The sequence below is a fragment of the Acomys minous genome, assembly GCF_964271855.1.
Source record: "Acomys minous genome assembly, chromosome: 5".
Lineage (NCBI taxonomy): Eukaryota > Metazoa > Chordata > Mammalia > Rodentia > Muridae > Acomys > Acomys minous.
Genome location: NC_140494.1, coordinates 81,648,654 through 81,664,823, shown reverse-complemented (window position 1 = coordinate 81,664,823; position 16,170 = coordinate 81,648,654). Strand labels below are relative to the sequence as shown.

Genomic DNA, 16,170 nt, shown 5'->3' with positions numbered 1-16,170 from the left:
AAGTAAGTAAAGAGTATTCATTTTTCCTAAAATATAGCATGTTGGTATTAGGGCTTGTAAATATTAATTTCTTATCTATTATGATAAGAACTATGATTTATATGTACTTTTTAAAGTTTATATATAGGAAAATAGAATAAAATACTTAATTCTATCTGTCCACTGAGGAGGAAGAGACAAGCACATCTCTATGTTGAGGTCAGCCTGGTCTACATACTGAGTTCCAGGATAGCCATTTTTACACAGAAACTTGGACCCCAAAAACCAAATATGCATATAATTCTCAATTTCATTAACAGAACATTTTCCAGGAGGCTAAAAAACAGCATATTTTATGGATCTGCATTACTGGGTCTGACCTGAGATTTCAATTTATTAAATAACATATTCCATTTTAATATCTATGCATTGTATTAACTAACATATTCAATTACATTATGTCTAGGAAGCACATAGTAAGGATTTAGATATTTCACTAATAAACATTTACTTTTCTTTAGTTTTGTTTGTTTGTTTGTTTTCTGAGGAAAGGTCTCATTAATGTAGATCTGACTGGTCAACTCAGAGATCTCTTTCTCTCTTTCTCTCTCTCTCTTTCTCTCTCTCTCTCTCTCTCTCTCTCTCTCTCTCTCTCTCTCTCTCTCTCTCTCCCAAGAGCTGAGACTGAAGGAGTGCACCACCACACCCAGCCCTGGGAAACACATAAAAATTCTCTAATTTTATCCTGTAGAGAAACTGTTGAGTTTGGACTGGTCATGCAATGTCTGCGAGTTCTAATCCAGTCTGAGCTCCATAGCAAGAAGCTTTCTTAGAATGTATAAAAAATAAATCAATAGGAACATTTTTTCTTCATTTATAGAATGTTTTTGGAGAAGATGAAGTACCAAGACTTATGGATACACTTAAGATGCTGACATAAAAACAATTGGAGAGATAATGGCTATGCTGAGAAGATTAGTCCAGTCTTCATACTGGATACATAGATCAGAACTATGATTGTTCTTTATAAACCATTTTCTTGCTGTCATTTTGTTTATCTCTTTTTTTTTATTTTGGAGAAAGGGTTTCTTTGTTTAATAGTTTTGGCCATTCTAAAATAAGCCCTGTAGACCAGGCCAGCCTCAATTCAAAGAGATCCAGCAGCCTTTGCCTTCCATGTGCTGGGATTGATGGGATGTGGCACCACCCCGGGAATATAAGCAGTTTTCCAATGCAACCTTTAAGAGTTTTTTATATAATGAGATGTTGATATTGATTTCAAACACTGAGATGAGTTTCAGCTCAGATATTGGCTGCTCTTCACAGCATTGTCAAGGCATCTCTTGACAAAAGGCATTATCTAAAGAGTGTTGACTCACTCCTTACATCCCTGGACTCAGGAGGCAGAGGCAGACTGATCTCTGTGAGTTTGATGCAAGTCTTCAGAAAGCTGTAATAACTCCTCAATCCAAACCACATCTGCTTGCCTCCTTCACCAGCATCCTTCTAGATATTATGTTTATCATCCATATTTGGCTTAAGGCAATGTTCTTCCTAAAGCAACAGTCAGATCACTCCAGAGCCTCCCTTAAAACTCAAACACAAAATTCAGACTTGTAATGGTGGCTACCAAAGCCCACATGATCTAGTTTTAAACTTCCCTTCCCTTCCTGGGAAAACTTCATCAAGGACATAAATGTAAAAGCAGCACATGTAGACCAGGCAACCCCCATGTCAACAGATCACCAGCATCACAAAGAAACCCAGTGAAGCCATGGTGGTGCCCTGCTATGAGTGTGCGTGTCTCCAGGTGAAGGGGACAGCATGATGTGGTAAATGGTCAAGAAACCACTTTGCTTGCTTATAAAATACTTTCCAGGGATCCCCCAACGAAACGCAAAATGCAAAGAGAGAATAGCTAATAATATTGGACATGTTAGTTGGAAAAGGTAAATAATTTTGTACTTTTGTTCCATTGATTTAATTTTTTTATTAAATAATTCCTCTTCAAAACCAGCTAGATTGAGGGAGAACACCCTAGTTAGTTGTGTAAGAGTATAATTCCTGTTCTCCCAGACCCTATACTCATGCCCCTACTTTTATAAGTTGCAGTGTCAATAATTAGGATTCGGTGTTACTTCTGTGCTTAGATCATAAAGTACCCGAGAAAAAGGCTTTCAGAGACTTGCTAATCCTTTTCAATACACACCTTCTATCATAAAGAATTCCTTTTTTCTCAGTACCAGACAGACTTGTCTAGCAGTAAAAGATTAAAGGAACTTTTCTGATGATTATATGATAAAGTTATAAGAGATTCTGTTTTTGACCTTGAAAAACAGGTAAAATTTTTAAGGGAAAGAGAGGTGAGGAATAAGGGCATCATGGTGGCTAGAGGTGGCTGGCTCAATCAATGCTACAAACTGCGATTTATCTGATTCAGTCAATGCTCTCAGACCTGTACAAAGATAAGAAATGAGCCTGGCCTGTGGGCACAAGCCTTTAATCCAAGCACTCTGGAGGCAGAGACAGACAGATCTCCGTAGTTCTTCTTAAATTACTGTTTGTTAATTATAGAATAGTGGGTTTCATTGTGAGATTTGAAATAATAAATTACTCGGGGTTCTTTAAGGGAAAGAATTTATAAAATTACTTTAAACAAATTGGGTAATTATTAGACTGGATTACAGCAATGGCAGCCTTCTGGTTAGAAGTCTGAGAATCCAGTAACTGTTAAGCCCTTGAGGTTGGATGACTCTACAGTACAAATATAGCCCTGGAGGATTTCTGGATAGCTAATTGACTCCAGTCTCCTGAGAATCCTGATGAAGTTGAATTTCTTATTGATCGCAGTAATAAGATAGATAAAATGGCGGGCAATGGTTGAGGGCAATCAGGCAGAAAGCAATAGCTTCTTGTGCTCTGCCCAAAGTTTGGCTGTGAGGCCAAGATTCTGCTCTGATCCTCTGCTAGATGGAGTCTTTCAGAGAACAACTATGAGGACTAGGTTGGCCTGGAAATCTTAGAGATCCTCCTGCCTCTGCTTCCCAGGGGTGGGATCAAAGGTGTGCACCACCCCTGCCTGGCTTGAGTAGTAGTATTTTAAATTATAGTGTTTTCAGTTTTGATAGAAATGTTCTGAAATAGATTTTGTGTGAAAATAGCCTTTAGGTCAGCTGTGATCCACAGTAGGACTCTAGGATAGATACAAAAGCAACCCACAGAGCAAAGGAGATGCCTTCTCTTATAGCACTGAGATGAGAAGGATCTATGTATTTACTTAGCAATTAACTTAGTGAAGCTAGTAGGTGGGTTACAAAGCCTTCACTCAGGCTAGACAGGCCTGGCCAGCTTGAATCTAATCCTTTGACCCTCCCTCCCATGGGATCGCTGCTTGACAGGTGTTGGGCTTCTTAAGGAGGGTACTAAATATCATATAAACTGGAAGTCTGATTGTCAGAGGGCTGGGAAGGGAGAGAAGCTACAGCATGTTGTTTGAAATGAACATTCCCAAACATTCCATTTGATCAATAAAGACTCAGGAGCCAGATGCTGGGGTTGAAAACCTGCTAACTCAGAGGGGCAGAGAGAGTATCAGGTGATCCCTATTCAGTGCTCTTTCCTATGGAAAAGGCCCTGAAGGCTCACTAGCTCAGCAGACAGGCCTAGAGGAAAAGCCCAGAATCTGCAAACCAAAGGCTTGCTAGGGCAAATCTCAAAAAGCCAAAGGCCAAGGAAGTGAAGACCTCAAAATCTAAAGAGCTAAGTATTCTTTTACTTCTATACCCTTTCACAAATGCTGTTCAACCATAAATCTATCACATTCTTTAATTCCTGTCAGCTGGTGTATTGCACTGCATCTTGACCTATGGTTAACCTTACTAAATCTGGTGTAGAGAAAGCTCTTGGATTAAATATGTGTTTTAGGGCTCAACCACTTTAAACAAAAGACAGGATTTTATAATTCACAACCTCAGGGATTAGAATGGAATCAAAGAGAGGTTGGTACAGTTCACAATCTCAGGGATCACAATGAGACCAAAGATCCTGCAGCACAGCACGTATACTAATCCCCCTGTAATGCTCGGTCTATCATCTGACAAGTAGTTTTGTAATATGAGGTTGGGTGGGAGAAATAAAGGGACACTTTACTCAGAATTGTTCAATTTTATGGTATAATTTTTTTTAAATTTGGTGATGATTGAGGTCTTATTATGCGGGCCTGGTAGGCCCTCAATTTGATCCATCTGCTTAGATTACAAGCAAGAATCTCACACCCTACTGTAATTATTTTTATTCTCTTTCAGTCTGCAGGAATAATATAGCCTGAAGGGTTCTTTAGTGTTTTAAACTAAGCATTTAACTTTTTCTCCCTTACATTAGTGGAAGGAGACTCACATGCTGCAGCTGTCTACAGCATTGTCTTGCACTTATCTTGTTTGTTTTTCTGAAACTGTTGTAATAGTAGACTATCAATAAAGGTTTTAAATACAATTCCAAGACTTTTTTATGTGACAGTAATTGATGCATAAAGATATTATTATAGGATCTTGGTAGGAGAATTTGGGCCTGAGCCATGGGGCATGGGAACCAGATTCATTGGGGAAAAAAAGACACCTCTGCAGTTGAAACTGATTGGCGTGAATTCAGATAAAATCCAAGCTTGTTAGAGGGCTTTAAAGAAAAGTTGATTTGGTGCATGAGAGCAAGTTAACTATTGCTGCTGCTGCTGCTGCTTCCTCTTGAGAGACTTACAGGTGCTTGCCTGAATTGCACTAAATGGCTCATATTGAATTTATTTATCTCTCCATTTTGGAGAGCCTCATAAACTGTTATTTCAGTTTCTCTACTGACTTTGAAAAGCTTGGAGTTTCAAAGAGACACCTTTGCTGTTGACAAAGCATTAGCACGGCCCGAACAGAGAACCCTGTTATAGTGGGTCTGTCCAGTCAGAACGGTCAGCTGCGGGGCCCTGTGAAGGGCAGCGGTGGCCTAGGAGGAGGGGGCAGTAACAGATGAACCATTTGGAAAACTCCAGCACAATCAATAATGGCACTCTGCAGCAAGCACAGAGCATGGCCGCCCGTATAAAACCTGGTGATGACCGGGAAAAACACGTTAAAACTCCCTCCAAAGAATCTAAGAATCGAAACTTCGGATGTGACCTCCACGAAAGGAAATGAGTTTGAAGATTATTGTTTGAAACAGCAATTTTTGAAATGGGCTGGCTGGAAAACCCATCTCCTCTTCAGGAGGAGAATATTCCCATCACTTTATCTGGTAGGGATATCGTAGCTAGAGCAAAAAAATGGAACAGGCAAAAGCTGTGTCTTACCTCACCCACTTGCTTGAACGGCTGGACCCGAAGAAGGACAATATCTAAGCAATGGAGACTGCTCTCACGACAGAACTTGCTCTACAGATCAGTTAAATTTGTATCCAGGTCAGCAAACACGTGGGAGGGGCCAAAGCGATGGCAACCACAGGAGAAACCAATTTCCAGAATGACATAATGAAGCTTCATGATACAGCGCTGCCCACTCTCTCCATATCTCTTCAGTATAGTTCTTGAATTTCTATCCCGAGCAATAAGACAACAAAAGGAGATCAAGGGGATCCAAATGGGAAAGGAGGAAGTCAAATTATCCTTCTTTGCTGATGATATGATAGTGTACATAAGTGACCCCCAAAATTCCACCAGAGAACTCTTACAGCTGATAAACCCCTTCTGCAAATTGGCTGGATACAAAACTAACTCAAAAAATGTCAGTAGCCTTCTGATACACAAATGAAAATCATGCAGAAGAAGAAATTAGAAAAACTACGCCCTTCACAATAGCCACAGGCAACATAAAATATCTAGGGGGTAACTCTAACCAAGCAATCGAAGGATTAGTTCTTTAAATCTCTGAAAAAAAGAGATTGAAAATGACATCAGAAGATGAAAGGATCTCCCTGGTTCATGTATCGGGAGAATTAACGCAGTGAAAATGGCCATCTTACCAGAAGCAATTTACAGATTCAATGCAATCCCTATCAAAACACATACACAATTTTTTAAAGACATTACAACTCTCTTCAGAGAGTAGAATTACTGGCCAAGAAGATTTCTCAGCTGGGTTACTGTTACTTCTATATCCATGCTAACATGAGGCAGAAGCATTGAAATCATGTCTTTCATGATTTCTGAAATGTCACATGCTGCAACTCGTTTGCACTGATCTGTTTACCCGAGCTACTGGTACAACAAGCTGTGAATGTGGTAATAAACTTTGAGTTTCCAAAGCTGGCAGAGACCTATCTTCATCATATTGAAAGATCAGCTTGCTTTGGTCATCTTGTCTTACCCATCTATTTGATCAAATATGATGATTCCTTCAACCTGAGAAGTAGTGAGGAGCAGCTGAGAACAGAAATTAAAGCTATGGCAAGCAACATTGACAAGAGCCTGCACGTGGCAGAGTACCACAGTGAAAAAGAAAAGAAAGGGGAAAATCCTAAAAAAAGAAGAGTCTTGGTGAACACACATTCCTGTCTCTAATTCTCCAACAGCTGACTCTACTTCTCCCTGGTTATTCCATTTTTAAGCCTGAAGAGCATGTTTACGTATTTGTGCAAAGTGCCTTATGCTGTGAGACCATTAGGAACTTCATCTTTTATACACAGCCCAAAGATTCAATGATTCAACAATGTCATGTTCTGGTCTCTCTCTCTCTCTCTCTCTCTCTCTCTCTCTCTCTCTCTCTCTCTCTCTCTCTCTCTCGCTCTCTCTCTCTCTCCCTGCCCCCTCCTTCTTCACTTTGGTTTGAGGTTGGAGTCTCTCTTTCTGTTCTACTAGTACTCACGTCCTGGTAGAACAGGAAGAGTCTAGGAACAGGAAATAGTGATGTAAATAACATTTTCCGTTTCTCTTATGGAGGGGTTGATTCACAACCGCAGTCCATCCACACTGTAAATACATGCATTAAAAAAAAAAACAATACCAAGTAACATTTTCTTCTGGGCTGAGTAGATGCACCATCATCACTTCCAAAGGGAGGAGCAGGTTCTCACTGCAGGAGCCACATGACAGGTATTTTTTCCTCCAGTCACTTTAACTTTCATTTCATTAGTACATTTATGATTCTGTACTTATAAAGTCTGAGCTTAAGCAAAACATGCTTTTGGGACATCAGTGTTCCACAGGACACCTTTTCGGTGGCACTGCTTGATGTCAGGGCCACTACCTTCATCTGCATTTTGTCTACGTCTTCCTAGATAAAAATGAATTATTCAATGTAATGAGCCATATTGAGTTCTGTCTCTTGCAGACACTGCATTTTTATGCATTCTCTTGTTAAATATTTCTGCTTAAATTCCTGTTCAGAGGTATTATGACTTTGGCTTCCACCACTGAAGTAGAACACTTAAGATGTTGGCAGCAGTGATTGGCTGTGTGCAAGGGAACACGGTCTTAGGTAACCATGCCTGGTTCAATTTACTTATATAGTGTACACGGCTGTTATAAATACTATTCAGGAGTACTTAGGGTTGATTGACTAGCTTAAGTTCCCATTAGCCTCCTTTGATTGGCCTCAGCACCCATACTTTCTATCAGTTTCACTTTACCTAAGTAAAGTATGTATAATAGTGTTTTACTGTGACTTTTTTTTTAAATCGCCATTATATAAAGAAGATGAATATTTCTTTACATGTTTATTGATTTTTGTGTTATCCTCTTTTGTGTAAGGATTAACAAATTGGCATCCATTTTCCAAACCCTTTCTTATTATTTTCATTAATGTAATTAATTGGTTGTACAGAATATAAGTCACTTCTCCTACAGTGTGGGACAAAAGAGACAAAAGGATCCAGGGCAAGATGGATGAGAGACTACTTGGTATTAATCCCAGCACTTTGTCAGTGGAGGCAGGAGTATAGGACACACAGGGTTATCCCTGCATATACAGGAATTATAGCAAATTTGAGGTGAGCCTTGTGGTATGTAAAATGAGCAAGAAAAAAACTCCCCCATCCCCAAAACAAACAAACAAACAACTTATGACATTCATGTATGTTCCAAAGCAGAGAAGATCTCAAACTGCATATCTAAACAAATCCACATTCTTTAATCTGTGCTGTCCAGGATTGCAGGCTAAAACTCCGGAAAGACAAATACAGTCTGAAAAAAATCATTGGCAGACATACCCCAAAGCTACCACACAAGGAATTGCAGTCAGCATTTTCATTGGCCTGTGTGTTGCATACACGGCAAATCTAAGAATAATGTCTGATTTCTTTCAACTCAGCACTAATAGGTGAGCCTGGGCATTCTTTGTGCCATTGTTAACATTGCTTTGAAGACTCCAGTCATCCAGACTAGATGCAGAAGTACTTGTGTTTTCTGTTTTGTTTTTGTTTGTTTGGGGCTTTTGTTTGTCATTTATTTTTGCATGCATATTTCCTCTAATGATTTCAAGAAATTTTCACATTAAGAAAACAAAAGTGGAACACAGCAAAGAAAATACTTGTCTCTCTAGGTCCTAAAAATAGAATAGGCTGTGTGTGTGTGTGTGTGTGTGTGTGTGTGTGTGTGTGTGTGTGTGTATGTGTATGTGTGTTGAGACTGTTCTCTCTGTCAGCTCTGGTTTTCCTTGAACTCACGGTATCAGGCAGGTCTCATACTCACACAGATCTACTTACTACTGACTCCTGAGTGCACTCTCAAGAATTTCACATTTTTTCCTCATCACCCTGAGCCACTGCCCTTGTGGAACTGTACTACATGGATGTGAATATGTTGATTACTCACAACCCCAAGTGTGCTACACTCAAAAAGTTCAGAGAGGACCTTTAAGTGTATTGCGTGACAATGCTGGTTGCAGTGTGCAGAGTTTCCTACTAAAGCTCCAGCTGGGAGAGTAGGAATCCGTGATCTAGTGAGACTGGAGATGGAATAAGGAACCTTGGTTAATGAGTGGATGACTGACTGGTCCTCTACAATCCACTTTTGAGTGCTGGGAATCAAACTTGGGGCTCACACTTGGTGGGAAATTGCTATGAAATAGCATTGTTAAAATCAATTTCCCCTGTTCCACAGCACTATAGGGAAGGACCAGGACGGACTGATTGTACTTGATTTGATTGAATGTGGAATGAAATATGAATATGCAGTTCAGTCTGAAGACACAAAACATCAGAGATACTTAATTTTCAACAGCTGCTTTACTTGGCAAAGTGCTAATATGTGATGATGAGACTATGCTTCAGAAAACCAATGGATATTGCTGTGTTCAGTAGAAACAGCAAGAAAGGTTTACTACATTAGGACACATAGAGGGACCTCTCGTCTTTTAGGAAAAGTAACCCTGTATTCTTACATGTACCAGATTACTGCTGAATGTAGTATTCTTTGACCAATAAGGGTTGGGGATAAAAAAAAGATAAATAACTAAAGAACATGAAATAAGTGGTAAAGAAAAGATGTGAGGTGGGCACTGTGGCTCACCCCTGTACTCACAGTACTAAGGAAGGCAGAGGCAGGGGGATCTGGAGACCAGCCTGGTCTACAAAATGAGTCTAGGATAGCCAAGACTACATAGAAAAACCCTGTCTCAAAAAAATCAGAAAAAGAAGAAGAAAAGGAAAAAGAAAAAAATGATGATGTAGAAGAAATAAGAAATACAAGAAGAAAGAGTAGGAGGAGGAAGAGGAGGGGCAGGAGGAAAAGAAAGAGAAGGCGAAGATATTAACACTCCAGATTCTAAAAATATTTGTTGCTAGTATTTTGAAACATGAAAAAAATTAAGTTCTGGGCTCTAACTCTAGCTCATGCTCAAGGGCTGAGCAATTTCCTACCAAATATGAGGTCCCAAATTGTATCCCCAGAACTGAAAAATAAAGTGTAGAATGAGTTTTCAGGTTAAATGAACATAATTTCTAGTAAAATTGACCCAGGTTATTTTCCTAACACATGACCCCAATGAAAAACATGAATATTCTCTAATTTTATCCTCTACACAGTATGGTACTGGGTGTGGTCATGCACACCTTTATCCAAGCACCAGGAATGCAAGGACAGAAGAATCTCTGTCACTCTCTGTGTCTGTCTGTCTCTGTCTCTTTGTCTCTCTGTCTCTGTGTCTGTCTTTCTGTGACAGGGTTTCTCTGTGTAGCCTTGACTGTCCTGGACTTGGTTTGTACAACAGGTTGGCCTCAAACTCACAGTGATCCACCTGCTGCTGCCTCCCAAATGCTGGGTTTAAAGGCATGTGCCACCACTGCTGGGCCGGATCTTTGTCTCTTACAGGCATAACAAGGAAATCACAATTTCAAGGCTTCCATGGGCTACAGTACAAAGTGAATTCAAGGTCAACTAGGGCAATTTAGTAAAGCCATCCTTTAACAATTAATGTGAAAGGCCTGGATTATAGGCCATTGATAGAGCACTTACCTAGCAATCCAAAGGCACAAGTGCAAACTAATAAAGAAAAACGGAACAATAACATGGAGGAAGGTATAAATGAAGCAGGGCTCAATAAAGTAGACCTTTGACTCAGTAGGCACAGGCAGGAAGATTTAGGTTCCAGGTCAGCCAGAGTTACAGCGTGAGATGCTGATAGAAATGGGGGGGGGGGGGAAGGAGTACTGAATGTCATTTTATAAAGCCATAGGAAAAGTGGTGATTTGGAATTAAATTATATTAGAATTAAGATTCATAGCCAGTCATGGTAGCCCATGCCTTTAATCCTAGCACTTGGGAGGTAGAGGCAGGCAGATCTCTGGGTTTGAGGGAAGCTAGGTATACAAAGTGATTCCAGAACAGCCAAGACTACACAGAGAAACCCTGTCTGAAAACAACAAAACAAAACCACAACCAAAACCAATAAGTAAATGAAGAAAGTTATTTTTTCCTAAGGTATAGCATGTTTTTATTAGGGTATATAAAGGATCAATGACATAAGTATTAGGGAATTTGGGACAAAATATAGATTTGTATTTAATTTTCTAAGTTTATATAGAGGAAAATATGTAAAAAATAGCTGTGTAGTGGTGGCACAAACCCTTAATCACAGCACTCTGGGGGCAGAGGCAGTCAGATTGATCTGCAAAGGTAGTCAAGACAGCCAAGGCTACATAGAGAAATCCTGCCCCGAAAAAAACCCAAACCAATAAATATATAAATAAATAGAATTAATTTTTTCCTAAGGTATAGCCCTTTGTATTAGGTGGTATAAAGGGTTAATGGCTTATCATTAGAGTCAGAACATAGATTGGTATGTAATTGCAGCAAGTTTACATAGAGGCAAATAAAACAAAAAAATTAATTCTAGCTATGCAGTGGTGGCACACACCTTTATCCCAGCATTCAAGAAGCAGAGGCAGGCAGATGCCTGACTTAAGGACAGCCTGTTCTACAGAGTGAGTTGCAGGACAGCCAGGGCTACACAGAAAGTTTGTCTGGAAAAAACAAATATGTATGTAATTCTAAGATGGATTAAAGGAAAATTATCAAAGATGCTCATAAATGGACACACAGACACACACACACACACACACACACACACACACAAACACACACACACAAAATTTACCATGACTGACATGAAATTTCAATATCCCAAAGAACAATTTCTGTTATAATACCTACGTATTGTATTAACTAACACATCCATTTGTGTTATTTCTACAATGCACATTGTAAGTATTTTGGATATTTTATTAAGAAACATTTACTTTTCTTTAGTTTTGTTTGATTTTGAGAAAGGGTGTCACTATGTAGAGTGGCTGGTCTCCTCAGAGATCTGTTTGTCTCTCTTTCCCCAGTGTTGAGATTAAAGGAGTGCACCACCTCACCCTACCCAAACGAACAGATAAACATCCTCCAATTTTATCCTATACAAAAACTATTGGGCTGTGTGTGTCAGACACACCTTTATTTAATCCCACAGTGAGAAAGGCAGAGGCAGGAGGATCTCGGTGAATTGCAGTTCAGCCTGATCTCCAAAGCAAGAATCTGTCTAAAAAAGGTATAAGAAAATTATCTGTATGGAAAATTTTTGTTATTATTTTTATAGAATGTACTTGGAGATGTTGAACTATGGAGGAGAGTGGAAGTACTGAAGATGCTGACATGAAAATGTTGGTGAGATAATGGGTATGCTGATTAGATCAGCGGCATCTTTATTCTGTCCACATAGATTAGAACATCCAATTGTTCTTTATAAACAATTTTCTCGTTGTTGGTTTGTTTCTGATTTTGTTTATAGAGACTGTGCTTCTCTGTGTAAAATGTTGGGTTGTCTTAGAACAATCTCTGTAGACGAGGCTGACCTGAAACTCAGAGAGCCAGCAGTCTCTGCCTGTTAACAGCTGCAATTAAAGGCATGTGCCACCAAATCTGGTTTATAAACAGTTTTTTGAATGTAATCTTTAAGAGTATTAGTATAGTGAAATGACCATATTAACTTCAGAAAATATTTTTTGTCTATTTGTATAAAGATTTAAGTATCTTCAAGTCCCAAGCATTGGAGACAGGATCTCTGATGGATTGTCCACCTATCATTTTATCCACAGCTTATAATCACCCACCCATTCTATTCATGGGCTATATTAAATATCAACTCATCAACTAGTTGATTCCTTGACAGTGTTTTTTGGTTTTCTCTTTTCTTTTCTTCCTTTGTTTTTTTTTTTTGTTTGTTTGTTTTTTTGTTTTTTTGTTTTTGTTTTGGAAACAGAGTTTCTCTTGTAGTCAAGACTATCCTGGACTTGCTTTGTAGACCAGGCTGGCCAGAAACTCAGAACCATCTGCCTCTTCCTCCCATTTGCTGGGATTAATGTGTGTGGATTTCTTAAAACAGGTTTACTCTGCATAACAGAGCCCTAGCTGTCCTTGACTCACTTTGCAGACCTGGCTGGCCTTGAACTCTTGGGGATCTGCCTGCCACTGTGACAGGGGCGCTGAGATTAAAGGCTTGTGCAACCCTGCCCAGCTTCCCTGCAGGCTAACACTCATTGCTTTATCTGTAAGGTAGACTATCTGATAATTAATTCATCTATCTCTTTTCCTATATAAAAGAAATTTTAGAATGAAAAGACACTGCCATTTCCAGCAAGCCAAGCCATGTCCATATCTCTGTAATGGAGCCTTATGGACAAACTCTACAACAATGGAGGGGCCTTCAGGAGACTCAGTTCCAAGCCAGCCTTTGATCGTGTGTACATAATTCAGAGTAATTGTGGAATGTTCATCCTTGATTTTTCTCTTTACATTTAAATCTCCTTAATTTAGTGCACAGTTGTACTTTAACATAATATGATGTCAAAAAAAAACCCCATAACTTAATGTCCTATGAAAAGCTACTCACTACTTGCTAATACTTGTTGGAAGAAATGTAGGCTGCAATTCATCAGGCCATAATGCCAACTTTGATCTAGGAAATGTATAGTTGGATGGTTTCTGTCCTTGAATGGACAGTTAGTATTCCTTACACACTTAAATGGAGGGTTTCTACACTAGTGATGCCTGTGTGCCACTGAGAGTAGGTTTGGACCATCAGTGACCATGAGAAGGAAAAGCTGAGAGCAGCACTCTGAAAGGAGGGTGGAGGGAAGATGTCGGCAGCTGGCTTTGTAGAGACACCCTCAGCTTTTTGTCCTTGCTAGTCACATGACCTAGATGTCTTAGAAGCCTGGTAACTAGAACCTTTATTATAGCAGCCTTGGGGACCTTGGGAAGAATCAAAATCTGGGCTCACCCTACGTACATTAGGGTTCTAAATACTTGAGTTGTAGAAACTTTTACAGATGACTTTAGTCTATACTGTGGTCTAATACCCGTTTCTTCAGAGAAAAGGAGGGATAGAAGAGACATGAACAGAGAAAATTCTGCATAAGTGGTAGTATATGTGATCCTGTGCTGTTTACATTTCCCTTTGTTTTCAAAGGGAAGACTCAGAAGAAGGATGATACCCCAGAAACTACAAAAGAAGAGAGAGGTCTTGGAAGGCAAGAGAAAATTCAAGGCCAAACTCAAAAACCAACTTGGTGGAACTATCAGAAATCCTATGAGGTTGACCTGTTACATCTTCCAAAAGCCTGTGTCTAGAATAACTTGCTACCCTGGGAATATCAGCAAGAGAAGGAAAGACCAAGAGAACCTGGAGAAACCCCAGCAGTTGTGTGTTTGAAGAGGTTGCAGGACGGTGGATTCAGGAAAGGGGGCTTTTCATGTCCATTGGATCCTACAAACTCTGTAATCCAAAGTACACTGGGAATGCAGGATGGTGGCAATATCCAAAGTGGTCTTGAGGATCTGCACACTTCCTCAGAGTCCATCTCTGCCCACGGTTCATGTTTGGAAAAGGAACAAGGGGCTCCTCAGCAGTCCAGGTGTAACAATTCCAGTGTCTCTTCAGCTGTCACCATCTTATTACAGAGGAGGGGTGACTACTGCAGATATCTAGAGAAAGGCCCAGAAGGTAAAGAGAGCCCAGAAGAGACTGGCTGACGCCTTAGAGGAAGACAGGCTTGCCAGACAGGCAGAGAACATGAGGGATTGAACAGAGGTGGGTTTTAAGAAAACTAAATAAAAAAATTAGGAAAGCACATACTGTGGCCTCTGTAAGTTCTCCTTGAAGGAACTTTGTTTTACTTCTATGGATCTTTTATTTTAATTTATTAAAAAAATTTCCTCTAAATTCCAATCAAGTCTCCTTCCCTCATTTCCTATTGGTCCCTCCCTCCCTTCCTCCTCTCTGCTATTTTCTTTCCCTAGTCCTCAGACAGGGAAACCCCTTCTCCTTTATCAACTGACTCCAGCCTATTAAGTCTCATCAGGACTGCCTGCATCCTCTTTTTCTGTGGCCAGGTAAGGTATCCAGCCAGTGGGAGGCGATCATACTGCAGGCAACTGATTCCATGGCAGGAAGTGCCCCTGCTCCCCTTAATAGAGGACCCATATGGAGACTAAGCAGCCTACTGAACACATCTGAGCAGGGCTTCTAGGTCCTGTTCATGCATGGATGCTTGTTTGTGCATCAGTCTTTGGAGGCTCTACTTGGCACATATTTTTTGGCTCTGTTGATCAGCCTGTGGAGATCCTTGCTTCCATCAGGTCCTTCTATTCTCCACAGGACTTTTACTCTCCATGGTATTCATCCATAGGACTTCCTGGATATGCCCTAATCTGGCAGTGTGACCAACATTCTGCTCTGATTCCCTTCTGGGTAGAGTATTTCTGAGGACATCTATGGAAGGCTCCTGTCCTGTACCCTCTATATTCTACTGCATTCAATGTCTATTCTACTTTTCCTTCTGAATGAGAGTGAATTATCTTCCCAAGGTTCCTCCTTGTTACTTAGCTTCTTTAGTCTGTGTATTGTAATAGGGCAATCCTTCATTGTATGGCTAATATTTGCCTACAAGTGAATACATACCATGCTTGTGCTTCTGGATCTGGTTCACTTCACTCAGCATCTTTTCCAGCCCCATCCATTTGCTTCCCGATTTCATGATGTCTTTGTTTTTTGTTGCTGAGTGGTAGGTCTTTGTGTAGATGTACCACAGTTTGTTTGTCCATTATTTAGTTGAGGGACACATAGATTCTTTCCAGTTTCTGGCTATGACCAATAACTCAGCTATGAACATAGTTTGCCCTTATTGTTGTATGGTGGAGCATCTAGTGGGTAAATGCCCAGGAGAGGTATAGATGGATCTTGTGGTAAATAGTATTCATTATATATATCACATAATTCTATGTATAAGAGACCTTCCCCAGTGAAAGAAGTTGTACTCTTGTGTCTCTAATAGGTTTTTAAACTTTTAGAGACTATATTATTACTGTATTATTTCATGACTCATTTGTTTACTGACCTTACAATTTTATTGGGCTCCTTGTGCTGAGGCTTCATGAACACCTTGCCTACCATGCTTTTGTTCTAGCCATAGGACTAAGAAAGTGAATAATAAGATATTGGAAACCACTCAGTATTGTTGGGTGCTAACTGGGAATTTTGAGGCAGTAGATCGTGAGAAGGAAGCAAGTCTGTGGTTAATAATCCTGGTTTAATGGATACTTGATACTACTGACCTTGGGGGAGATTAACCAATGACTATTAGTTTATTTGGTTTATATGGGTTGTGGTACTGTGTTTGTATGTTTGTCTGGTTTAGATTTTTTTTAAGTGAAGTTAACTATGCCCTTTGTTATCC

General features: G+C 39.8%; 1 protein-coding gene and 1 pseudogene across 4 annotated transcripts in view; one reads left to right on the top strand and one right to left on the bottom strand.

Moving 5' to 3' along the window:
* Positions 1–16,170, bottom strand: part of LOC311598612 (methyl-CpG-binding domain protein 3-like 2B) — a 60,981-nt gene that overhangs the window by 7,499 nt on the left and 37,312 nt on the right. Inside the window, exon 1 of one of the 3 annotated variants that reach the window (XM_084783827.1) lies at positions 5,312–5,385. The exons of 1 other annotated variant lie outside the window; for it this stretch is intronic. The gene's annotated coding sequence lies outside the window, so the exon portion shown is untranslated. Of the gene's footprint in view, positions 1–5,311; positions 5,386–16,170 lie in introns of those variants that run through there. One more of the 3 variants, XM_084783829.1, reaches the window with a different exon arrangement.
* On the top strand, positions 4,191–5,359 carry LOC311597494 (putative ATP-dependent RNA helicase DDX6; annotated as a pseudogene). The gene is made up of 2 exons: positions 4,191–4,201; positions 4,878–5,359. The product of its transcript is annotated as a putative ATP-dependent RNA helicase DDX6 (transcript).